Source organism: Mus musculus, chromosome 9, assembly GCF_000001635.26.
Source record: "Mus musculus strain C57BL/6J chromosome 9, GRCm38.p6 C57BL/6J".
Lineage (NCBI taxonomy): Eukaryota > Metazoa > Chordata > Mammalia > Rodentia > Muridae > Mus > Mus musculus.
Genome location: NC_000075.6, coordinates 26,494,831 through 26,519,911, shown reverse-complemented (window position 1 = coordinate 26,519,911; position 25,081 = coordinate 26,494,831). Strand labels below are relative to the sequence as shown.

General features: G+C 41.1%; 1 long non-coding RNA gene across 2 annotated transcripts in view; it reads left to right on the top strand.

Moving 5' to 3' along the window:
- The window catches only part of Gm30313, a 45,912-nt gene extending 29,767 nt beyond the window's left edge, over window positions 1-16,145 (top strand). The window contains exon 3 of one of the 2 annotated variants that reach the window (XR_379203.1): window positions 15,696-16,145. This is a non-coding gene — a long non-coding RNA (predicted gene, 30313). Of the gene's footprint in view, window positions 1-185; window positions 428-15,695 lie in introns of those variants that run through there. The other variant, XR_379202.3, reaches the window with a different exon arrangement.
- Window positions 16,146-25,081: the final 8,936 nt, after the last annotated feature.

Sequence of the window (25,081 nt, the reverse complement as noted above, 5' to 3'; positions counted from 1 at the left end):
AGAAGATGTGGTATTATAGAAGGCAAGGCTGCCACTCTGGAGTTTATGCCTAGAGGCTGCAGCACACAAGGCCACGATTAACATCCTGAGGGGGTAGGCAAAGGTACTGGAAAATCCGCAGCAGGCTTTGGGTTAGGATCATGTGATCTGTGGTTTTCATTTGTTGAGAATCTAATGCTTTTCAGCTCTTTTGCAGGCATTTTCTTGGCCTTTCTTGGGAAAGTTCCAGAAGCCCTTGAGTCTGGATCCATGCCCTATTCTCGGAAACTCACTGTGTTTTCTGTGTCATGGTCTTGGCGAGTTGTCTGTCCTCCTCTGCTGTCTTATCACTGTTCTGATGGCTTCATGAGAGTAAGAACTTGCTCATTCCTATGTTGGAAGAGATTACCAATAAACCTTTGTGCATAATAAATCTTTATGGAAGCTACTCCTAGATGTGATTATTACTTTACCCCTCTCTTCTCACTTTGCTTTCTGTGTCTTCTTGCTTTCAAAAGATTTATCTTGTCTCTCTCTACTTCCCCGTGTGCTCATAGGAAAGGCAGTATTATGTGGTTCATATAAGTCTCAATGCCCCAATGAAGAATCATAATGGAGACACCTGGAGCTTGAGAACAAAGCATTATGCACACATTTTAGAAAGGGTTCTCAGATTGGCTCTGAAATCTGGTTAAAATGATGCACCCACCCATGGAGTGACAAATGAGGGTGTGAACACCTGCCAGGGGCAGGTATTTTGTTTTTTATTTGTTTGTTTTTTTCAGAGATACTAAGTCTTGGTGACAGGCAGGTCTGGTCACAATCCACTGTGAGATGTCTTACAAAGGTACAAGTACTGTTTGTCTATGATTAGGCAGGAATGGTGCCTGAGAGAAGCAAACATCTCAGTGAGCAGGAGCATGCCCACATTTTCTGTCATCAATACCTCTTTATATTCATTGTTTAGTGAACGGTTCAGTGCAGTCACCCAATAGGGTTTGAAAGAAGGTGGGGTTGGCTCAAGAAGCCTTTGTGAGTGGCAAACACAAAGGAGCAGTGACTCACCAGGGCACTTGGTGTATGACTTCCCTGATCTCACTGTGTGTGGAATGGTGTGAGGCCAAGAACCTAAGTGAGCTCATGCTGAGTAACTTGGCAGATTGCTTAGGAGCCATTAAGAGAAACTATTGTGAGATTAGAACAGGAAACCCAAGGAAGCCTTATGCAGACTTATGAAAGTAATTATGTTCCTGCCATCCTTTGTCAAGGAACAGTCGGCACAGAAGATGCACAAATGATCAAGGAGATAAAATGGCCTCTAGTTGATCACAGTCAGCTTCAAGGCCACCCTTGGGTTGCAGTGTGGATGCCTGAGTAGCATACTGGGTTGAGAGGGATGGGGGCTATGCCAGATATGTCAGCATAGGCTCTACCTCCAAAGTAATGCAGCTACAACATCAGGAACACTTCCCACTGGGTAGCAAAGAAAAGAACAGGGTCCAATGGTCCTGATACACTGCAAATACTTAAGAGGGCTTCACACCCCAATTGTGACTTGACATCACACCTCCTTTATCTCATTGAAGACAGAAATTCCTCTTGAATGAAGTTAAATGTTCTGAGCAAGTGTTACAGTTTAAGTAGTTGTGTTCCCTTTCAATTATTTACACATTCACTATTCACATATTGAAGCCAGATATAGTACTTTTAGGAGGTAGAGGTTATAGGAGATAAATACAACATGAACATTGAGCCTTTGTAAACAGGATTGTTGACTTTATAGAAAAACCCCAAAGAGCTCCCTCATTCTTTCCACTACTAGAGGACACAGCCTGAAGTTACCACCCATAAACTAGAGAGTAGATGCCCATCAAATACTGAATCTGCTGATGCCTTTGATGCTAGACTTCCAGTTCAAGAAATGTTTGTAAACCATTCCATAGTTGGTACTGTGTTGTAGCAATCCAAAGAGACTAGCATATGTGGCTTGCTAGTAAGAGCCAGCTCCACTGAACAGTCTTCAGTCTGCCTACATTGAATACTACATCATGTCATATGAGCCCCATTTGGTCCCTGTGTATCAAGAAATGAAAAAAAGACACCATACTGACTGAGATAACAACCAGTGGGTTGCTATACAGTAGAGACAGCAAGGAACACACTGGACTCCATGTGGCTAGTTAGGACATGTCTTAAGGTCACCCCTGCCAGTGTCAATGGTAGTGAGGTAAAGGCAGCCAAGGATGAGAATGGTGACCAACAGATTGGAACCTTCCGGAATGTATCTGTGTTGTTCACAACATATGACTTTAGGACTAGCCAAAAGTGGCTACTAGGGAAGGGTACCTGAGGCTTTGGGGGCTAGCACTGTTGAGCTGAAAGAGTAGGTCCTTCTACTAGGTTTAACATTCCCTGGGAAGTCCACTGGGCCTGGTTGGAACAGCTGAGATTAGCTTTTTCGGCTGCTCAATCCTGCTTCTCCTTGAAGACATTGTTCCCAAGATACCTCTTAAATAAGGGAACCTCATTTTAAAATCTTTCTCCCAGAACAGATAACTCTGTTATTAATCCAAGCAATCTCACCTCCTCAGGTAGGCTCTGGGCCAGTGAGACCCCTGTAAAACATCCCTGTTCAGGGAGCAATGAACAGCCTTGCAAGGATTGGTACCTGACACATTTGAATGATTTGTTTTAGAACCTAAATGGGTTGTATTCCTTTCCTCCAGCATCAAATTGTGCTCTCATTGCCATGTATTCTCTCTCCCTCTTCTTCCCCCCCCCCCCCCCCCCGTTCACTTTCCCATGTGTGGGGATGAACTGTGTAATGGCCTGAAATGACGTTTATTTATATGATGTCAGAGATTTCCCAAGGAGAAAAGATAGAAGACAATAAAGATAGCAAACATTCAGGGTTCCTGCTACCTCCAGGGGTCTGGAAAGGGGTGTTCAGCCCATCCTCATGCACAGCAAACTCCATTATTATATTCTCAGCCTTGGAGCTTCACTGGTCATCATGCTGGTTTGCAGGGAATTAGAAAGAGTTCATCCCTTTGGAGGATCATTTATAGGATGGCCTTTGTCTTCTCTGGGGTTGTGTCTGCTATAGCCAGGACACTCCTGGGCCAGGACCAAGCCAGGATGTCAATGTAAAGAACAGAAGCAGGTAGAGAGGGTCTTTCTATGAGCATAAGGCCCTGTGGTGAAAGGAGAATGGGAGATTGAAGGAGAGCTTGTAGCAGGAGAGTGAGCAGCTACAGCTGTGAATGGAGCTTCTGAGAAGAGCAGTCAGCTCCCATAGGTACTTCCACTATACGTTGTGTCCAGCTAACAGGAAGGATGAATATATACCTCCACTGCTGTCCTATCTATTTATCAAACCTCACTAATAGCAATTAGAATTATTATTTGAATCTGCTATGTCCTCACAGGTTCAAGTTTCAAATGCTTAGTCCTAACTGGTTGGACTATTTTGGGAACTCATGGAACCTTTTGGAGTAAGTGCATTCCAGAAATAGTCAATGAGTAAGAAATGTAATTAGTTTCAGAAATAATTGAGAAAGCAATAATGACTGTGATGAAAATCCAGGGAGTAAAAAGTAAATATTTATTTCTATATAAGCTTCTCTCTCTCTCTCTCTCTCTCTCTCTTTCTCTCTCTCTCTCTCTCTCTCTCTCTCTCTCTCTCTCTCTCTCTCTCTCTCCTCTCTCTCTCTGCACTCATGTGTGTGCTCACATGCATACACACACACACACACACACACACACACACACACACACACACACTTCATTCACATTAACATTAATAATCTTTAAAAATCCTGAGGGTTCAGTAGAGACTGTAGTGGAAAGTCAGTGACTATGAAGCCCTTCATCACAGGGGAAACTAAAAGAAAAGGAAGATGTCATAATCCAACTGTTGTCTTAGGACAGAAGACTGTTGAAGAGATTTTTCCCTAATGCCTGCCTTTTTAGAGGTGGAGCTGGGAGTCAACCATGACACAACTATTTTGCTCTCAATACGGAAGGATTTTAAGTTTGGTCTGGCTAAGAATCAGAGCAAGAGGAATGAAACCCTCATAATGGCACTGCTTGCCTGGAGGAGATTTGTGGAGCCTTGAGGTGCTAGGTCACTTTTCAACTGGGGAGAAAACACCTGCAAGGGGCTGCGGTTACTGCTTTAACTGTTGTCCTCAGTGGGTAGACATCTCCTTCCTGCCTCCTTTATGGCTCCGTTGTAAAGGACATGCTGCTTTCTGTGGAAGTGGGTGAGCTGTGAGGGGATCTGCAACATTGTTGACTCAATTGTTTGAGTGGCTGCAAGTTAACCATACAGAATATGGAGGCTGAGTGAGAAAGAAACAGGAAGCTCTGAGAGCAGCAGGAATTAGCAAAATCCAGGAGATTTCTAGGTTTTCAGTATCATAAAGTTGATTCTGGTCAAAGTCAAGGTCTCCAAGGGCCAACCCTAGTAGTCGCTGGTATTGTGTGGAAAGTTGCATAGAACAGATGTGATATGCTGGAAGGCTGAACTGGGCAGAGTAAGAGCAAACTCTGGGGCATTGAAACCAGGTGGATCGGAAACCATGACTACCCAAGCCAAGGAGGGCACCTCGCTGTGGGTGCACCTTCCTCTTAATGCCCAATGAGAAACTCTTGTGACTGCTCACTGTGACACAGGACTGGAGCTGCAGCCTAGAGTGTTCCTTCCCAGTACCCAGATGTTGGGAGCAGCAGTAGTCCTCAGAAGAAGAAGAAACATCTGTTTGTGAGCCAACCAGACCCCAAACCAACCTGCAGCTCGACTGCATTTAAGATTTATCTATTTTGTATTTGCTCTGTGAGGTGTGGGCCTCTGTTGGTTTCTTTACTCTCTCCAGAGAAACCCACATATCTGAATACAGAGATATCTTTGGTCTCCAGTGTGTTATTATGTTTCCCTGTATTTTAGTTTATACTGACTTACTATTTTTCCACATGGAGTCTCCTATGGTATAAACTTACAGTGAAGATTAAAGCTCTGATGTTTATAAAGATATCAACCCCATACTGGAAAGTCTCTGTGGCCTAAAACAATTTGCAGCTGGGATGGTTAGTCAACACATATTTAGGAAGCATGTTGGATGGGCCATGATTTGCAATGTGGACAGGAATTCTATCTGAAATTCACAGATTCTTGTGAGAAAAATCCAGAGCCCTGTGGTCCAGTCATCTACAAGGGATGATTAAAGAGTCGTATATTGTTATGGTCCAGGAATAGGCACACAATCTCTCAGACATCAATGTCAGTCACCTACCAATGGTATATTGAACTCACACTCTAAGACTGATTGATTAGGGACACAGCCAGGAATCCAGAGCCAAAACTGCGACATCAAACAGTCCTCAGAACCAGTTTTGATATGGGGAAAACAATGATCAGATGCATTTGTAACATTTACAGTGTTGGCAACATATAGGCTATCTAGACAGAGCAGTTCTGGCTGACCTTTAAGCTGATATGCTGGATCTAGAATCAAGGAGGCCAAAGGACCTTCAAAGTCCAAATCTAACAATTTGTTTTGTTCAGGACAAGGAAGAATATGTCAAGTTAAGGTTATGAGCTACGAAGCAAAGGTTGAGGGAATGTGGCAGAGCTATTGTCAAGTTTTAATATTTAATAGTATGACTATAGGAGAGAGTGCTTCCACTTTTCTTCAGCAACTTAGCCTTCCTATCTCTAGTTTCCTCTGGTTGATTTTATTTGTAGAACAATGCTGGCTTTTGGGAATAGAACCTCCTCCCCAGAGTCTGAGATTTTTGCCTCCACCTTAGGCAGAGAGCACCTAAGGATTTTATAGGAAAACTATTTTATTTTCCAAAGACGAAAATAGAAGTATAATTCGTCAATTAAAAAAATGAATAATGAGGAAAGGGCAGAGAGCTCCATGCTTTCAAAGTTTGCTTTGCACTTTGGTATAGTAATCATGAATAATGAATTTCTACAGCGTGCCCAGAAAAGCAGGGAGACAACTGGGTCTCAACCTCTCATTCTTTACTGCCTTTCAGCATCAGCATAGAAGCAAGGAGATAGTGGCCTCAGCAGGCACAATACACACAGGCTATCAGAACTCCCCCAAATCAACCCTGACAGATGCTAACACCTCAATTGCCTTTTACTTTCACCACAGCACTTTCTCCTCCAGCCAATGCTGTTCTTACTCAAATGTTCCAAGTATGATCACTGTCAAATTGATGCTGGTCCAGAGAGCTCATCTTTAGACATTGTTGTTGACGTATCTCTTCTTATACTTAGATATAAAGCACCCTGTCTTCTCCTGAAAGTAGGCTTTTTACAGGTTGGCATCCACATCTTTACATTGTGTTCTCCAACAAGAACATGTTCTGTGTATTCTCTTGGACCATTCTCTAGAGAAACCCACTAAGTATGTAGAGCCTAGTAGAATATCTCTTTTTTGTCCCCATGTCTCAAAGCACCTGAAATGGGTCAGGAAGAGAATGCATTTTCTGATGTGGTTGCAGAAGGAGGATGAGTCATTTCTTAAACAGTAGAGGCTGAGCCATGAAAAAGTGTCTCTGAATCTCTACAGCCAACTGATAAATAGAAGTTCTTGTGCATGGAATGTATACACCTATCCAGGAACGCACTGACATGCTATGTATGAGAGGGGTCTCTATCAGGACTCTTGAATGTATAAAATACCATAAAACCATGGCTGTGTTTCTAGGTTCTTTGATTTCTCACCAGCTCTTAGCTTGGAGACAGATGCCATAGCTGAGGTTTTCTAAAGTCTTGGTGGAAACACTCAATGGGAACGAGAGAGAAAGTTGAACCATAAGAACTCAGTGGCCTCCTGTATATTTCTTCCCCAGAGCACTTGGTGATGAAGACACAGAACAGAGACATCTTCTCCATCTGATATCGTTCATGATCTCATTGGTCCTTAACCAAAATCTAGAGGTTTCTTGAGAATCGGTGATTCTGGAAGTTCCCTCCAAAGTGATGTGCTTTGAGGGTTTTCAGAAACACAGATGGTAAGAATGTAGGAAGTTGCACAGGTCCCTTCCGGTCCACTGCAGCACCAGGGTCTCTGGCCCGGGGAGTCTCTGGGCACCCGCAAGGACCCACACAGGATCCGCCACGGGATCCTAAGACCTCTGGTGAGTGGAACACAGCGCCTGCTCCAATCCAATCTCGAGGGACCTGAGACTGAATTAATTAAGGAAGTAGATAACCTGGCCTGATCTGGGGCACAAGTCCCTTCCGGCCCACTGCAGCACCAGGGTACTGGCCCGGAGAGTCTCCGGACACCCGCAAGGACCCACACAGGATATGACACGGGATCTTAAAACCTATGGTGAGTGGAACACAACTTCTGCCAGGAGGCAGGTTTAAACACCAGATATATGGGCACCTTCCCTGCAAGAGGAGAGCTTGTCAGCAGAGAGTACTCTGAGCACTGAAACTAAGGATTGAGCTAGTCTTCCAGGTCTGCTGATAGAGGCTAACATAATCACCTGAGGAACAAGCTCTAACCAGAGACACCTATATCAACCAGCTCCAGAGAATACCAGATGGTGAAAGGCAAACGTAAGAATCCTACTAACAGAAATCAAGACCACTCACCATCATCAGAACACAGCACTCCCACCCCACCTAGTCCTGGGCACCCCAACACAACCGAAAAGCTAGACCCGGATTTATAAGCATATCTCATGATGATGGTAGAGGACATCAAGAAGGACTTTAATAACTCACTTAAAGAAATACAGGAGAACGCTGCTAAAGAGTTACAAGTCCTTAAAGAAAAACAGGAAAACACAACCAAACAGGTAGAAGTCCTTATAGAAAAACAGGAAAACACATCCAAACAGGTGATGGAAATGAACAAAACCATACTAGACCTAAAAAGGGAAGTAGACACAATAAAGAAAACCCAAAGTGAGGCAACGCTGGAGATAGAAACCCTAGGAAAGAAATCTGGAACCATAGAAGTGAGCATCAGCAACAGAATACAAGAGATGGAAGAGAGAATCTCAGGTGCAGAAGATTCCATAGAGAACATCAGCACAACAATCAAAGATAATACAAAACACAAAAAGATCCTAACTCAAAACATCCAGGAAATCCAGGACACAATGAGAAGACCAAACCTACGGATAATAGGAGTTGATGAGAAGGAAGATTTTCAACTTACAGGGCCAGCAAATATCTTCAACAAAATTATAGAAGAAAACTTCCCAAACCTAAAGAATGACATGCCCATGAACATACAAGAAGCCTACAGAACTCCAAATAGACTGGACCAGAAAAGAAATTCCTCCCGACATATAATAATCAGAACAACAAATGCACTAAATAAAGAGAGAATATTAAAAGCAGTAAGGGAGAAAGGTCAAGTAACATATAAAGGCAGGCCTATCAGAATTACACCAGACTTTTCACCAGAGACTATGAAAGCCAGAAAAGCCTGGACAGATGTTATACAGACACTAAGAGAACAAAAATGCCAGCCCAGGCTACTATACCCGGCCAAACTCTCAATCACCATAGATGGAGAAACCAAAGTATTCCACGACAAAACCAAATTGACACATTATCTTTCCACAAATCCAGCCCTTCAAAGGTTAATAACAGAAAAACAACAACAACAACAACAACAACAACAACAACAACAACAACACAAGGATGGAAATCATGCCCTAGAAAAAGCAAGAAAGTAATCCCTCAACAAACCAAAAAGAAGACAGCCACAAGAACAGAATGCCAACTCTAACAACAAAAATAAAAGGAAGCAACAATTACTTTTCCTTAATATCTCTTAATATCAATGGACTCAATTCCCCAATAAAAAGACATAGACTAACAGACTGGCTACACAAACAGGACCCAACATTTTGCTGCTTACAGGAAACCCATCTCAGGGAAAAAGACGGACACTACCTCAGAGTGAAAGGCTGGAAAACAATTTCCCAAGCAAATGGTCTGAAGAAACAAGCTGGAGTAGCCATTCTAATATCTAATAAAATCAACTTCCAAACCAAAGTTACCAAAAAAGACAAGGAGGGGCACTTCATACCCATCAAAGTTAAAATCTTCCAAGAGGAACTCTCAATTCTGAATATCTATGCTCCAAATTCAAGGGCAGCCACATTCATTAAAGACACTTTAGTAAAGCTCAAAGCACACATTTCACCTCACACAATAATAGTGGGAGACTTCACCACACCACTTTCATCAATGGACAGATCGTGGAAACAGAAACTAAACAGGGACACAGTGAAGCTAACAGAAGTTATGAAACAAATGGATCTGACAGATATCTACAGAACTTTTTATCCTAAAACAAAAGGATATACCTTCTCAGCACCTCACGGGATCTTCTCCAAAATTGACCATATAATTGGTCACAAAACAGGCCTCAACAGATACAAAAATTTTGAAATTGTCCCATGCATCCTATCAGACCACCACGGCCTAAGGCTGATCTTCAATAACAACATAAATAATGGAAAGCCAACATTCACATGGAAACTGAGCAGCACTCTTCTCAATGATACCTTGGTCAAGGAAGGAATAAAGAAAGAAAGTAAAGACTTTTTAGAGTTTAATGAAAATGAAGCCACAACGTACCCAAACCTTTGGGACACAATGAAAGCATTTCTAAGAGGGAAACTCATAGCTCTGAGTGCCTCCAAGAAGAAACTGGAGAGAGCACACACTAGCAGCTTGACAACACATCTAAAAGCTCTAGAACAAAAGGAAGAAAATTCACCCAAGAGGGGTAGATGGCAGGAAATAATCAAACTCAGGGGTGAAATCAACCAAGTGGAAACAAGAAGAACTATTCAAAGAATTAACCAAACGAGGAGTTGGGTCTTTGAGAAAATCAACAAGATAGATAAACCCTTCGCCAGACTCACTAGAGGGCACAGGGACAGCATCCTAATTAACAAAATCAGAAATGAAAAGGGAGACATAACAACAGATCCTGAAGAAATCCAAAACACCATCAGATCCTTCTACAAAAGGCTATACTCAACAAAACTGGAAAACCTTGATGAAATGGACAAATTTGTAGACAGATACCAGGTACCAAAGTTAAATCAGGATCAAGTTAACGATCTAAACAGTCCAATATCCCCCAAAGAAATAGAAGCAGTCATTAATAGTCTCCCAGCCAAAAAAAGCCCAGGACCATGGGTTTAGTGCAGAGTTCTACCAGACGTTCAAAGAAGATCTAAATCCAGTTCTGCACAAACTATTCCACAAAATAGAAGTAGAGGGCACTCTACCCAACTCATTCTATAAAGCCACAATTACTCTGATACCTAAAGCACAGAAATATCCAACAAAGATAGAGAACTTCAGACCAATTTCCCTTATGAATATCGATGCAAAAATACTCAATAAAATTCTCGCTAACCGAATCCAAAAACACATTAAAGTAATCATTCATCCTGACCAAGTAGGTTTTATTCCAGGGATACAGGGTTGGTTTACTATACAAAAATCCATCAATGTAATCCATTATATAATCAAACTCGAAGACAAAAACCACACGATCATCTCGTTAGATGGGGAAAAAGCATTCGACAAGATCCAACACCCATTCATGATAAAAGTCTTGGAAAGATCAGGAATTCAAGGCCCATGCCTAAACATGATAAAAGCAATCTACAGCAAACCAGTAGCCAACATCAAAGTAAATGGTGAGAAGCTGGAAGCAATCCCACTAAAATCAGGGACTAGACAAGGCTGCCCACTTTCTCCCTACCTATTCTACATAGTACTTGAAGTCCTAGCCAGAGCAATTTGACAACAAAAGGAGATCAAGGGGATACAAATTGGAAAAGAGGAAGTCAAAATATCACTTTTTGCAGATGATATGATAGTATACATAAGTGACCCTGAAAATTCCACCAGAGAACTCCTAAACTTGATAAACAGCTTCACTGAAGTAGATGGATATAAAATTAACTCAGACAAGTCAATGGCCTTTCTGTACACAAAGAATAAACAGGCTGAGAAAGAAATTAGGGAAATACCACCCTTCTCAATAGTCACAAATAATATAAAATATCTTGGCCTGACTCTAACCAAGGAAGTTAAGATCTGTATGATAAGAACTTCAAGTCTCTGAAGAAAGAAATTAAAGAAGATCTCAGAAGATGGAAAGATCTCCCATGCTCATGGATTAGCAGGATCAACATTGTAAAAATGGCTATCTTGCCAAAAGCAATCTACTGATTCAATGCAGTCCCCATCAAAATTCCAACTCAATTCTTCAACGAATTAGAAAGAGCAATCTGTAAATTCATCTGGAATAACAAAAAACCTAGGATAGCACAAACTCTTCTCAAGGATAAAAGAACTTCTGGTGGAATCACCATGCCTGACCTAAAGCTTTACTACAGAGCAATTTTGATAAAAACTGCATGGTACTGGTATAGTGACAGACAAATAGACCAAAATAGAATTGAAGACCCAGAAATGAACCCACACACACCTATGGTCACTTGATCTTCGACAAGGGAGCTAAAAACGATCTAGTGGAAAAAAGACAGCATTTTCAACAAATGGTGCTGGCACAACTGGTTGTTATCATGTAGAAGAATGCGAATCGTTCTATTCCTATCTCCTTGTACTAAGGTCAAATCTAAGTGGATCAAGGAACTTCACATAAAACCAGAGACACTGAAACTTATAAAGGAGAAAATGGGGAATAGCCTTGAAGATATGGGCACAGGGGACAAATTCCTGAATAGAACAGCAATGTCTTGTGCTATAAGATCGAGAATTGACAAATGGGACCTCATGAAACTGCAAAGCTTCTGCAAGGCAAAAGACACCGTCAATAAGACAAAAAGGCCACCAACAGATTGGGAAAGGATCTTTACCTATCCTAAATCAGATAGGGGACTAATATCCAATATATATAAAGAACTCAAGAGGGTGGACTCCAGAAAATCAAATAACCTCATTAAAAGATGGGGCTCAGAGCTAAACAAAGAATTCTCACCAGAGGAATAGCGAATGGCTAAGAAGCACCTGAAAAAAAATGTTCAACATCCTTAATCATCAGAGAAATGCAAATCAAAACAACCCTGAGATTCCATCTCACACCAGTCAGAATGGCTAAGATCAAAAATTCAGGTGACAGCAGATGCTGGTGAGGATGTGGAGAAAGAGGAACACTCCTCCATTGTTGGTGGGATTGTAAGCTTGTACAACCACTCTGGAAATCAGTCTGGCGGTTCCTCAGAAAATTGAACATAGTACTACTGGAGGATCCCGCAATACCTCTCCTGGGCATATATCCAGAAAATGTCCCAACCGGTAAGAAGGACACATGCTCCACTATGTTCATAGCAGCCTTATTTATAATAGCCAGAAGCTGGAAAGAACCCAGATGCCCCTCAACAGAGGAATGGATACAAAAAATGTGGTACATTTACACAATGGAGTACTACTCTGCTATTAAAAAGAATGAATTTATGAAATTCCTAGGCAAATGGTTGGACCTGGAGGGCATCATCCTGAGGGAGGTAACACAATCACAAAAGAACTCAAATGGTATGTACTCACTGATAAGTGAATATTAGCCCAGAAACTAAGTATACCTGAGATATAAGGTACAATTTGCAAAACACATGAAACTGAAGAAGAAGAAGACCAAAGTGTGGACACTTTGCCCCTTCTTAGAATTGGAAACAATCACCCATGGAAGGAGTTACAGAGACAAAGTTTGGAGCTGAGACAAAAGGATGGACTATCTAGAGACTGCCATATCCAGGGATTCATCCCATAATTAGCCTCCAAACGATGACACCATTGTATACACTAGCAAGCATTTGTTGCAAAGACCGTGATATAGATGTCTCTTGTGAGACTAGGCCAGGGCCTAGCAAACACAGAAGTGGATGCTTACAATCAACTATTGGATGGATCACAGTGCCCCCAATGGAGGAGCTAGAGAAAGTATCTGAGGAGCTAAAGAGATCTGCAACCCTGTAGGTGCAACAACATTATGAACTAACCAGTACCCTGGAGCTCTTGACTCTAGCTGCATATGTATCAAAAGATGGCCTAGTCGGCCATCACTGAACAGAGAGGCCCATTGGACAGGCAAACTTTATATGCCCCAGTACAGGGGAACGCCAGGGCCAAAAAATGGGAGTGGGTGGGTAGGGGAGTGGGGGGGGGTTGTGGAGGACTTTTGGGATAGCATTGGAAATGTAATTAAGGAAAATACGTTTTAAAAAATGTCTATATTAAAAAAAAAAAGAATGTAGGCAGTTTTTGTTCCAAGACACTGTTCCTAAAGACTACCTTCAACAGCAGTCTGGAGCACATATTTGAAGTGCAGTTACAACAGCACAATCATGGCAATGCCACAGAAGTGTCTTTGATTCAGATGGTTTCAGGTTTAAGGACTCACATTTCATCCCCAGCCCCTCAAATGTTCACATAGCAGGTCTTCTGTTTCTGGCTTTCCAAGTTCTTCACTTTCCCATGAAAGATTCAGTAGTCCCTGAACTCCAGATCATAGGTAATTTACAAAAAGGATAATGTTTATTCCAGTGGATTCACTTCAGAAGCAATGTGGAAAGAAATCAGTGAGGTTTCCTAAAAAAAAAAAAAAATTACTAAGAGCTACTGAATTATTCTGCATGTTATTTAAGCCAGGATCATGTCTGACTGCTTGGAAAATGAAGCTTTGTTGTGCATGTTAGGTTCTGCCTGGTCCCAGAGATGTGGCTATAGGCATATTGCCAAGTTGTGGCCAGGATGTACAAGGCCAGCAGAGCAGAAAGCTGCCAGTTCCTATGATGATTGGCCCCTCTGGCCTCCAGTCAAACAGGACCATGGATGCTATAGCTGGGGCATGTAAAGAGACCAGCCTGAGGCATATTCATTCCAGATATGAATGACCTACAATAATGCAGTCTATAATAGCAGATGCCACGCACAGGTAATGAAACCGAGCAAATAAAAATCATGAAGGTATATATTTATTTGAATTTATATAATCTAGCTGATTTAAATGTGGGTTCCAGCAAACACATATTTACAATGAGTCTAGCCATATTGACAAGGAAAAGTCAATATCAGAATTAATTAAGCAATCTTCGTGAGGAAGAGATGATTTTTTTCTATTCTTTTGCACAATGTTTAAAAATATATCAGGCATGTTTGCATCTCATAGGCTGTGTTATGGTGTATTCTTACACTAACCAATGTAAGAACTTTAAAAAGAATATAAGTATAATAGTTCTATTTAAGGAGATATTAAACCTAGTTCATATTTTTTTTTCCATTTTTTATTAGGTATTTAGCTCATTTACATTTCCAATGCTATACCAAAAGTCCCCCTTACCCACCCACCCCCACTCCCCTACCCACCCACTCCCCCCCTTTGGCCCTGGCGTTCCCCTGTACCGGGGCACACAAAGTCTGCGTGTCCAATGGGCCTCTCTTTCCAGTGATGGCCGACTAGGCCATCTTTTGATACATATGCAGCTAGAGTCAAGAGCTCAGGGGTACTGGTTAGTTCATAATGTTGTTCCACCTATAGGGTTGAAGATCCCTTTAGCTCCTTGGGTACTTTCTCTAGCTCCTCCATTGGGAGCCCTGTGATCCATCCATTAGCTGACTGTGAGCATCCACTTCTGTGTTTGCTAGGCCCCGGCATAGTCTCACAAGAGACAGCTACATCTGGGTCCTTTCAGTAAAATCTTGCTAGTGTATGCAATGGTGTCAGCATTTGGAAGCTGATTATGGGGTGGATCCCTGGATATGGCAGTCTCTACATGGTCCATCCTTTCATCTCAGCTCCATACTTTGTTTCTGTAACTCCTTCCATGGGTGTTTTGTTCCCACTTCTAAGGAGGGGCATAGTGTCCACACTTCAGTCTTCATTTTTCTTGAGTTTCATGTGTTTAGGAAATTGTATCTTATATCGTGGGTATCCTAGGTTTTGGGCTAGTATCCACTTATCAGTGAGTACATATTGTGTGAGTTCCTTTGTGATTGTGTTACCTCACTCAGGATAATATTCAAAAGATATATTCAAACAATGACTTTACCCCATGATACAATATAATGTTTTCAGGTGTTCTGTGCTTTTCCAGCACATTCTGAGCTAAAGGTCTTACAATGTCCTTCCTTTATGAAGTGGTAAAGTGGAGCGCTGTGATGGATGTGCTGCCACCAGGCTCAGCGGCCAGCGCAGGCAGCCCCTAGACTTGTGGAGATGGGATTTTGTTCTAGATCCCTGTTAGTCCCTTTGTACCCATGAATTTGCTCCTGTCTGGTCCTCTGCATTCTGAATTGGTTCCTCGAGCTCCATATAGGACCTGCCCTTTTCTCCCACTCCAAAGTGCAGCAGATATCACCAGGAGGTTAATCTGTCTTTCTCTGGGGAAAAAAATCCTTCTAAAGCATAAATAAATAATTTAGTCAATAATTGAAGAAATTGTGATGAACCAGGCTTCTGTTTTTATGTGAAACTATTTTAAACCAAAAAATCTTATGTGCAATGATGATGTTGGTCACTTTGAGTAACATTTCTTAACTCTGAATGTAACATCAGCTGCTTCAGCAGGTTCTGTCCATGGGCTTGGGTCTCTTCTGCCATCTCTAAGTAGTTTCAGGGAAGAAACCTGCGTTTCTTTTTGCTGTCTTCCTCTAATCTTTCTCTTCTCATCCATCACAGGCTACTCCTAAACAAGAAATGGAAATTCTCCTTGTTCTACTTATGGTGAATAGGACTTGCCAGCAGAAAACACACAGACAACAATGTCAGGCAGCTTGTGAGCCTGTGTCAAAAGACGCTGTCAGCTTCCAATTCTAAGTCAAGAGTCTCATTAAGTGATTCTGCAGGTTAATGAGAAACTAAAACCTTTTAAAAACAAAAACCACCTTTCACTGGTGAGGGCTTCAGTGTAACAGGTAAGAAAGCTCCATGCTTCATACATATGGGAGCTGTGTAGGAAATATGTGGTATGTTTGGCAGGTGACACTTTCTGGTTTTGGTGATATGACATTAACACATGAAATTGAATTTGCCCAAATTTGTACTATTGTCAGATGTACAGATGTACAGATATATAAGCATAGTTTACATTGTTTTTGTATAAGATGGCAATAAACATGTTTTATTATCTGTCTGCCTCATTAATATTCTTTATAGAGATGAAGATCATTAGTATTTTTCTTTTAAGTCAAAATGTCTAGAGCAAGGAGAACAGTTGGTTGTTGTAATACTCAGTATGGAAGAAAATAAAGCTCTGACCAAAAAGGCCCTGGACAGCAGAGGGCTCACACTTGTCAGAAATTCCCTTTCCCTTGTCCAGAGGGCATTTAAGCATAATTTCTGAACAATAAACCTTCACTTAGCTTCAGAGAGCTATTAAGAGAATGACATAATAATGCAAATTGGTACACGCCATATGGTGTAAGCTGATTGGACAAGTGAGCTTGGTGTCATTCAGGAGTCGAACATCTTTGTGTTGGTTTAGATACACTTATGTGTCTCTTCCAGGACTCCTGAGACCCAGCCTCTACGTAGACATCCTACCCCTTCATTGACCATGCCAACCCTCAGTTATTTCCCCAATATTCCTCAATAGATTCTGTTTGGTTATTTTTCTTCTAGTCCACTTCTATATGCTTGTTCCTTAGTCATTAAATTAACAAAAATATTTTAACATTAAGTATGTTTCATCTGGTGCTGGTAATTATTTTCATTCTGTGTCCTCTTGGAAAGACATGGTGTTTACACTGTGATTAAAAAAAACAGAAACAAACAAACAAACAAAAAAACCTAGTCCTTTCAAGGTGCAAACTGCACACTGTCCACTGGAAGCTACATCACCATCACATTAAAACATTTCCCTCCAAAAGATGGTGGAATGATGGGGACTCTTTACAGTGACCTACAAATTATGGAGCAGTAATAGTAACTTGGGAGACAGTGACTCAAGCCCACCATGGGCCCATACCTGATATTCTAGCACTTAGATTGAGGCAGGAAGATCAGGAGGCCAGCCTGGGTTACAAAGTGTGTTTGACACTAAGTTGGACTGAAAAAGAAGAGACCTTGTTACATCCAGTCAAACATATGAACACACACACACACACATACACACAAATACACACACTGAAGCAAGACTGCAAATCTTTACTGTTTGATATTAATACAATTTTCCATTCAACTTTGATTTTTTTGTGTGAAAAGTATTATATGGATTTTATACACACCCTTTAATATCCATATACTACTCCCAAGCAAGGAGAACTCAGGACACAGAAGATTCAGGATAGCCTGGCACTTACTACAGTGATAGTCACCTTGGTGGGCTCCACTGAGACTTGCCTTCTTTAATACTGTAGCTCCCCAGAAGCTCATGTCCTGGAAAAGGACTTAGAACTGATTTCACAAGCTGCTGGCTCAGAGCTCATGCACAAAGTGTCTCCATTTCCAACATTTGACTGTAGGCTCTGTTTGAAGATAAGTATGTTTTTATTGAAACATCACTGCCCTCCTACATGTTTATTCTATTCTGTTTCATTGTGCAGGAGTGCTTTCCTGTATCGCTGCTGCTGAGTGTAAGAAGGTCTTTGGAAATAGTTTCCTTTTTCTTTTCAATCACAAAGGGTTGCAGGCTGTCTGGGCCTTGCAAATGGGCAGAGCAGAGTCAGCATGGTGTGTGCAGCAACAGCCCAGGCTTTGCCAGCTTTCTCCACAAAGATGAGCACATCATTCTGTAGCTCTCATTTTCAAATCCCATAGCCCTGTTACTCCCACTCTCAATAAATTGACTGAAAAATGAGCAAAGCATTTAAATAGACCTTCCTCCAACAGCTGTGAGAAGAGATGCTCTGTCCTGTTCATTGGGAAAAGGCAAAGCAAAGCTACAGAGAGATTTCTTGTCATTCCTGTGAGGATCACAGTAGTCATTGCAAAACCTCAAATCAAACAAATCCACAAAAGGCAAGTGTCAGGGAGACCAAGGAGAAGTATGAACCTTTGCAGACTTGGCAGAAATGTACAGTGGTTCAGACTTTGTGAAAAATAGTGTAGATATTTCTGAAAAAAGGAAAAAAAACTATCAGATGATCCAGTAATCTGCTTTTGGATGTCTATCCAAAAATTTAGAATCAGGATCTAAGTGATATCTATGTTCCCAAAAGGAATTTAAATCCCTAGTAGTGAACAAACATGTGAGGAAATGAGATGTATGTGTACAGATGTACACTATACATGTACAATCACACATACATACACACATACACACACAATGGATACTCCTCAGTCTTAGAAGAAAATCCTGTATTTTGAAGAATTTCAGAGGTACCAGTAAGCCAGACACAAAGGGTCAGATATTGCTTACTCAGGAGCACCTAAAGCAGTCACATTCACAGAAAGAAGGACTGATGGCAGCTTAGGGGTTGCAAGAGGGAAACATGGGATTTTTTTTTAAAGATTTATTTATTTAGTCCATGTATATGAGTACACTGTAGCTGTCTTCAGACACACCAGAAGAGGGCATCGGATCCCATTACAGATGGTTGTGAGCCACCACGTGATTGCTGGGAATTGAACTCAGGACCTCTGGAAGAGCAGTCAGTGCTCCCAACCATTGAGCCATCTCTCCAGCCTGAGAATTTTTTTTAAATATGTGTAAAGCCTCAGTTATGAAAAGGGTGTGTACATATCCAGCATAATAGTCTACCATTAATAATACTCGGTGCCCTTAATTTTTTTCCCAGAGATTTTATGTTAAATGTTCTTCTCACCACCACCATATCAAGAAAACATGGTTCTCCTGCTACTCTGTCAAGTGTTACAGGGGATGCGGTATCTAGTGAGGGTCTTTTTGTTAGTGCCATCTTCTTGCTGTATCTTCATTTGATGGTATGGGTGAGGAGTTTTTTTGGGTCCTTTTTAAGGACCGTCCTTCATGACTAAATCACCCCATGTGCTGGCTGTTTTTTGTCAATTTGACTCAAATCTAGACATATCTTGGAAGAGAGACTCTTCATTGAGAGTGCCTCTGTGTGATTGACCTGTGGCCAAGTCTCTGGGGGGCACTACTTTGATTAATGATTGATGTGGGAGGATCCAGATCACTGTGGGTGATGTCACCCCTGGGGAGAGGGCCCTGGATGATATAAGAAAGCTTGACCAGCAGACTACAGAGAGCAAGCCAATAAGTAGCACTCATTCATGCCCTCTGCTTCAGTGCCTACCTTGAGTAACCTTCATGCTGGACTACAATTGTGAACTGAAATACTCAGCGGTTGCTTTTGATAATGGTGTTTTATCACAACAATAGAAGCATAGTTAAGAAGCTGTACAAAGACAGCCCTGCCACATGCTATCCACATAGCCAAGAACTTAGTAATAGAATACAGCAATTGCTCAAAAATCTGTTAATATTGTTTGAAAATAAACTATTTTAATAACCTGCTTCTTTTATCATCAAGTCTGTGTTATGGTTAGCTCCTTCTTTTGTATATTTTATGCATTTAAGGAAATCAATGAGGACATATGTCTGAATATATGACCATACAAAGTAGTTTCACTGTTCTAAGACACCTGACAACAACTGAGCACATTGCTATCACATAGTTTTGCCTTTTCTAGAATGTCAAAGAATTGGAGCCCGACCTCATGTAACCTTTCATCCTGGCTTCTATCAGTTAGCCTTGTATGTTTAGGCTTCTTTCAGAACATTTCCTGGCTTCTTGTGGAATTGCTTCTTCTCATTTAATGCCACCCCTTTGTCTTCACACTTCACAGTTTCTTTACCCCTTTCCTCACTGACTGAAGAAATAAAGCAGCTGTTGAGTATCTATCCATATATTCCTAGTGGATCTGTAAGCATTCAGCTCCTTTGAGTAAATATCAAGAAGTGATGACATGATTTTCTCTTATTACAGAACAAAGGTGATTTTCAAACTTATTTAGGAAAACAATTGGCCTACTAATTCATAACTATCTTTTGCTGCTTTTGATCAGAGTTATTGGTTCAGAAACCCACTTGTTCATTAATTAGCTGATATTTACAAAGCTTCTCATGGGATAGTGAATATGCAGTCACAGCCATCTTTATCTCCATATGAGTCCAGAACACGGACAAGAGAACAGAAGAATGATGCACAAGGCCAATCCCACAAAGAAACATACAGGTATAGACAGGTATTTTTAGAACATGGAGATTAGTTTTACATGGTGACATTACTTTAGAAAAGAAAGGGCTTAAGACAGAGGCAAATTGAAAATCAACTCTATCTCGATGTTCCTTCCAGTCTCTCTATTCCATCTTTCTCAACAACCAGGCACAGACAGATGTATGCAATAAATACCTATCCGTGAGCCTATCAGTGAGTTCTTAAAAAAGAACTGAATGACAACAGGAGACAAACTGACAGGATAAGAGGCATTTTCCATATAGAATTAATAAGTGTTAATTACTATTAAAACACAGTGGTAAAATGAATAAAAATGGGAGCATTCCTGTAGTATGCCTGAAATACATGTGTCTATTGGTATGTGGACATTATGGCTCACATTTGAGCATCTTTACTTTGGTTTCATCAACAATGCATTCACCAAGGGGGCAATTGTGATTGCATGACTCTCCATGGGGTGTCAGGACGGTGATGTTCTGGAGGTTGGCACAATGCTCTCCAACATGCTGATTATGGTGGTTTCTGTGTGGTGCTGGAACAAACTCAGTATCCCATAAGTAACTTCTCTGGCTTCTCTCAGGCACCCACCCATATTGTTCTATTGCCCTCCTTCTGAAGGAGTAGCAGTCTGAGTCAAGTGTCCCTGCCCCTAGACACTTTCTGGAATCATGTTTCTCCTTTCTCTGCTTCTGTTGGAACTGAACCTGCTGATTGCATGGTCTGATTGGGTGTGATTCCTATTCACAGCTCCATTCATAGATAGCTTGTGACTCCTCTCCACAAATGTGCTGATTATTTAATGGAGTCTCCAAACCTTGACACTTAGAGGAGGCTTCAGATGCAAAATTGTTTCCAGATTCAACCTTTCTTGAATAAGAGTCTGAGTGTAAGAAATATATTTGCATAAATCCATGAGACTTGAAAGGTAAGCATAGATCTTATTAACTAACACTCAAGCTTCTTGTCTGATGATACAAGTTTGTCAGAACTTCTGGGACCCAGGGAATGGAGCCTAGGTGGCTTCTCACTTTGGTCTCATCCATACCACTCTGAATAGACAACCCTCTGGATGACATCACTGCATTTACTTCACACCAGCTCCTGGCACCCTATCTGGTATCTCTACCTGGTATTTGTGACCTAGTATAACATTGTAGAGAGCTCATGATCACGGTTAGATGAAGATGTGGAGCCCTTGTTTCTTCGTGGCTCATGGAGAAGCAGAGTCATTGCCACATGATTTTGAATGAACATGACCTTGAATAGTCATTGCGTTCACTGATACCGCTAGTGACATGGTAACCAATATAGGAGAAGATGGAGCTGAGGGCCAAGGGGGAGTAGAAATTGTCCCATGGGCACCCTTCTCTGGCAATTAGTTTTAAGTTCAGAGAGGACATTGGGACATAGCACTCCCATGTACCATGACTCTGGCCAGTCCAGCTAGGGGATTAGTGCAGGCGACCTTAGATGACATTTGACTTACATAAGAGTTTTCTAGATACTTAGGGAAAGTTGCTATTTCTAACTCTCCAGTCCTGACATCTGATTTAATTACTCTCTATTGCTCTATACCATGTTCCAGAACTATGAATGACTTCACTGCAGCCTAGATCTTAGGACATTTTTCACTTTGTCCCAAAAGCCTTTTCTGTGGAGTGTTCCAGAACTACCCCCAGAACATCCCGAGGGAGAACCTGGCTGTGTAATCACCCTCGTTTGCTAGGACCTGGAGATACCATGCCAACTACATTTCACAGGTTAATTGTGAAGCTCACACACTGAATGGGAGTGAGAGCTGAAACCTAGAGGCCTAGATAAGTATCACTGTCACTGTCATTGACAAAATAATGTTAGTGTGAGTCCCTTTAGTAAAAGCTGTGTAAGTCTGTCATTTATCCCGTGGTTACCTTTGGTCAACACCACCCCTTGGTTGCAAACTAAGGAAGCCCAGGCTCATTTGTGACATTGGAACAGATATTCCAGACTGTCTAGGAAAATGAAAGTTCTCTTCAGATGTTTCCTAAAAGGATGGCCCCTGCATTGACATGTCAAGCAACCAATTGGAGAAAACCATTGTAGGCTCAGGGTGTGGGAGGTTCTAGTTCTACCAGCAGGTAACAAGCTGTACAGTCTGGTTTCTCCTGCAAATACCTGTTCCTAGAGTTTTCTGGTCCCCTCTCTGCAGTTGACTAGTGGACAGGGCTGGTGATAATGGGAAAAGTTTAATAGAGGGAGCTCTTTGGGCTGAGTGTGGATCAGCAGACTATTGGGCACCTAACACAATTCCTCCAGTGTTCTTGTCGCCTACAGGTCCTTGAATGACAGAGTGGCAGAAGGCTCTTTCCTCTAAGAATCTAATTTTCTAGTTATTCTCTGCTGCTATGTTCTCACACTCACACAGCTAATTCAAAGGTGAAGCTTCCAGAGTCTCCTGCCACTTCCATTTTGAATACTGCATTCCCTGGAATGCTTGCTGGCTTCAGAGTGTTTCCATTGTTGATTTTTGGTCTCTCTGTCTGTCTGTCTGTCTGTCTGTCTGTCTGTCTGTCTGTCTCTTTTGTCCAGTGAAGAAGAAAACCTGACATTCAAAGATTTAGCGATATGTGTGTTTCTTTCTTAAATCATTCTGATCCTTGCAAGGATAGGGAGTGTTTCACCTTTGCATCTTCCTGTCTCTACCAGGAACTGTATTGAAAGAAGGACTCAGCATTTCCAGGTCTCTAAGGGCATTGACTTGTCTGTGTGGTACTGACCTTTATCCTAGTTTTATGTGTCTTGTTTAAATTTCCCCCAAATACCCCATGTGCACCTCCAAATGTGACTGAACATCATACTCTTTTACCCTGCCCCATTCTTAGCATGGTGTGGCACATCTGAGATGTCCTATAAGTGTGACTTACAGTTCTCTCCACATAGAAGCAAGAAATCCAAAGATTTTAAGTGACCATTATGAGGGTATGATAAAAATTAGACACATTTCCTGCTCTTCTGATAATTTTTCTTGAAGAGCATGCCATAAGATCAATAACTATTTGAGGGCATAATGAGCGTTCCCATCTATTTTAGTAGTTAGAAAATATGATCTTTCCCACTGTGAGTTCTGTTTGTCAATTCTAGCTACAATGCTATGGATACTGGGCCAAATCACTAAGTCAAAATCAGATATGCAATGTTGAAGGAGTAAGGCTTTGGGACTAGAGTGAGACTTTGGGACCAGCATGAACCCCCATGATGACCAAGGTAGGAGGAATATTGATATATCCTAGCATGGCTTGGTGAATAAGCAATAGCACTAGAGTCTGAGAATATATGGCATAAAATAGGATAGGCACTTTTAGACCCTATACTAGACCAACTCAGTATGTCTGCAAACACACAAAAATGCATGCCTGCATGCATGCAGGCAGGCACCAGATATTTCTTAAAACAGCTCCAGTCTTCAGAACAACATTGCTACAGAGACCATATCAAATTTCCTGTTGTATCTATCAGAGCACAGCTGTGAGATTCTCTCTCTAGATTTTTTAGCAAAATCTTCCTTTTTATCTACTCTCTGTTCATCAGACTGTATGGATCACCTTCTCACAACTCAGTCAAATACCACACAGGGAGACAGAAACAAAGAGCCACTGCTATGAAACCATTAGAAGTTCAAATTCTAGCATTTTACTTAGCTGTGTGCCTTGAAGTTTAAGGGCTCACTTATTTAGTCTATACTGATCATCTTCATCCTCCCTAAAATGAAAATTGAGCAAAGGCATTATGGTGTTCATATAAGGCATAACTCTCTCTTCAAAATGATTAAAAGATCATTTATTCTGAGCCAAATATTAATGATGGTGGCTTGGAAATACAGATTCAAGCTTTCCTGCCATATTTCACTGTAGGGAGGTTACACAAATTGTGTATAGTTACAGAACAAAAGAAAACCATAAATCATTTCATTCATCAAATACACTGGTGGGGGCATTAGGTTACAGGAGAGTGAATAAAACTGTGACATAGGCTTCGGATGCTATCTGACACCACTCCTAGCTTCTGGATTAGTGAGGCTAATGGTTTTCTAAGTTAATGAATCCCAAATATCAGAAATTATAGTAAGTCAGACACAGAGGGAGGTGATAAGTAGCTGTATTGAGACTATAAAGACCACCCAAGATTACTGGGGCTCTGAATATGTGACCTTCCAAGGCTCTATTATCAGAAAATTCAAATCAGTTGATCAACCTTCAGTCTTCATTGTAGCTGTGGTGTTTTGAAGGAATTTTAGGTCCTAATAGTAAACATTTAGCAAACTGCTGATGTCAGATTGATTATTTGATAAATAGTCAATATGGTATCATGGCCATTGTTAGGATCTATGTCCTGAATTTGCCATTACTTTATATTTTATTCATTTAGAAAACACATTGGACCTCCTTCTTGGTAAAATAGATACAACATGTAAGGGACATGATGCTCTCTATGAAATAGTATAGCTAACCAGTGAGCCAGCATCTCTTCTACCCGAATACCTTGGTGACCATGAAGTTAGGTATTCTACCTAGCTAAATCTAGACTCTGGGAAACTCTAAAGACACAAAACAGATGGCATAATAAAGCAATAATGACAATGTATAAGCCTTGTATGGACCCCATTTAAAACATGGCAGCTTAAGAAGTTCCGGGGCAGACTTTTTGTTTTCTTTTTCTTGAGAAAGTCAAGTCATTAAAATATAAATCAAATATTAGCTGGATTGTTATGATTTTTTGCTAGCTATAATTTTAAGATTGAAGTTTTTCGCTAGAATTACTTGTTTACTAAAAAAAAAAAAATGAGAACGATGTATGTCCTGCTGTGATCCATGACAGTAGCTATAGTGCATTATGCACATGTATGGATTGTTAAAGCCTACACCT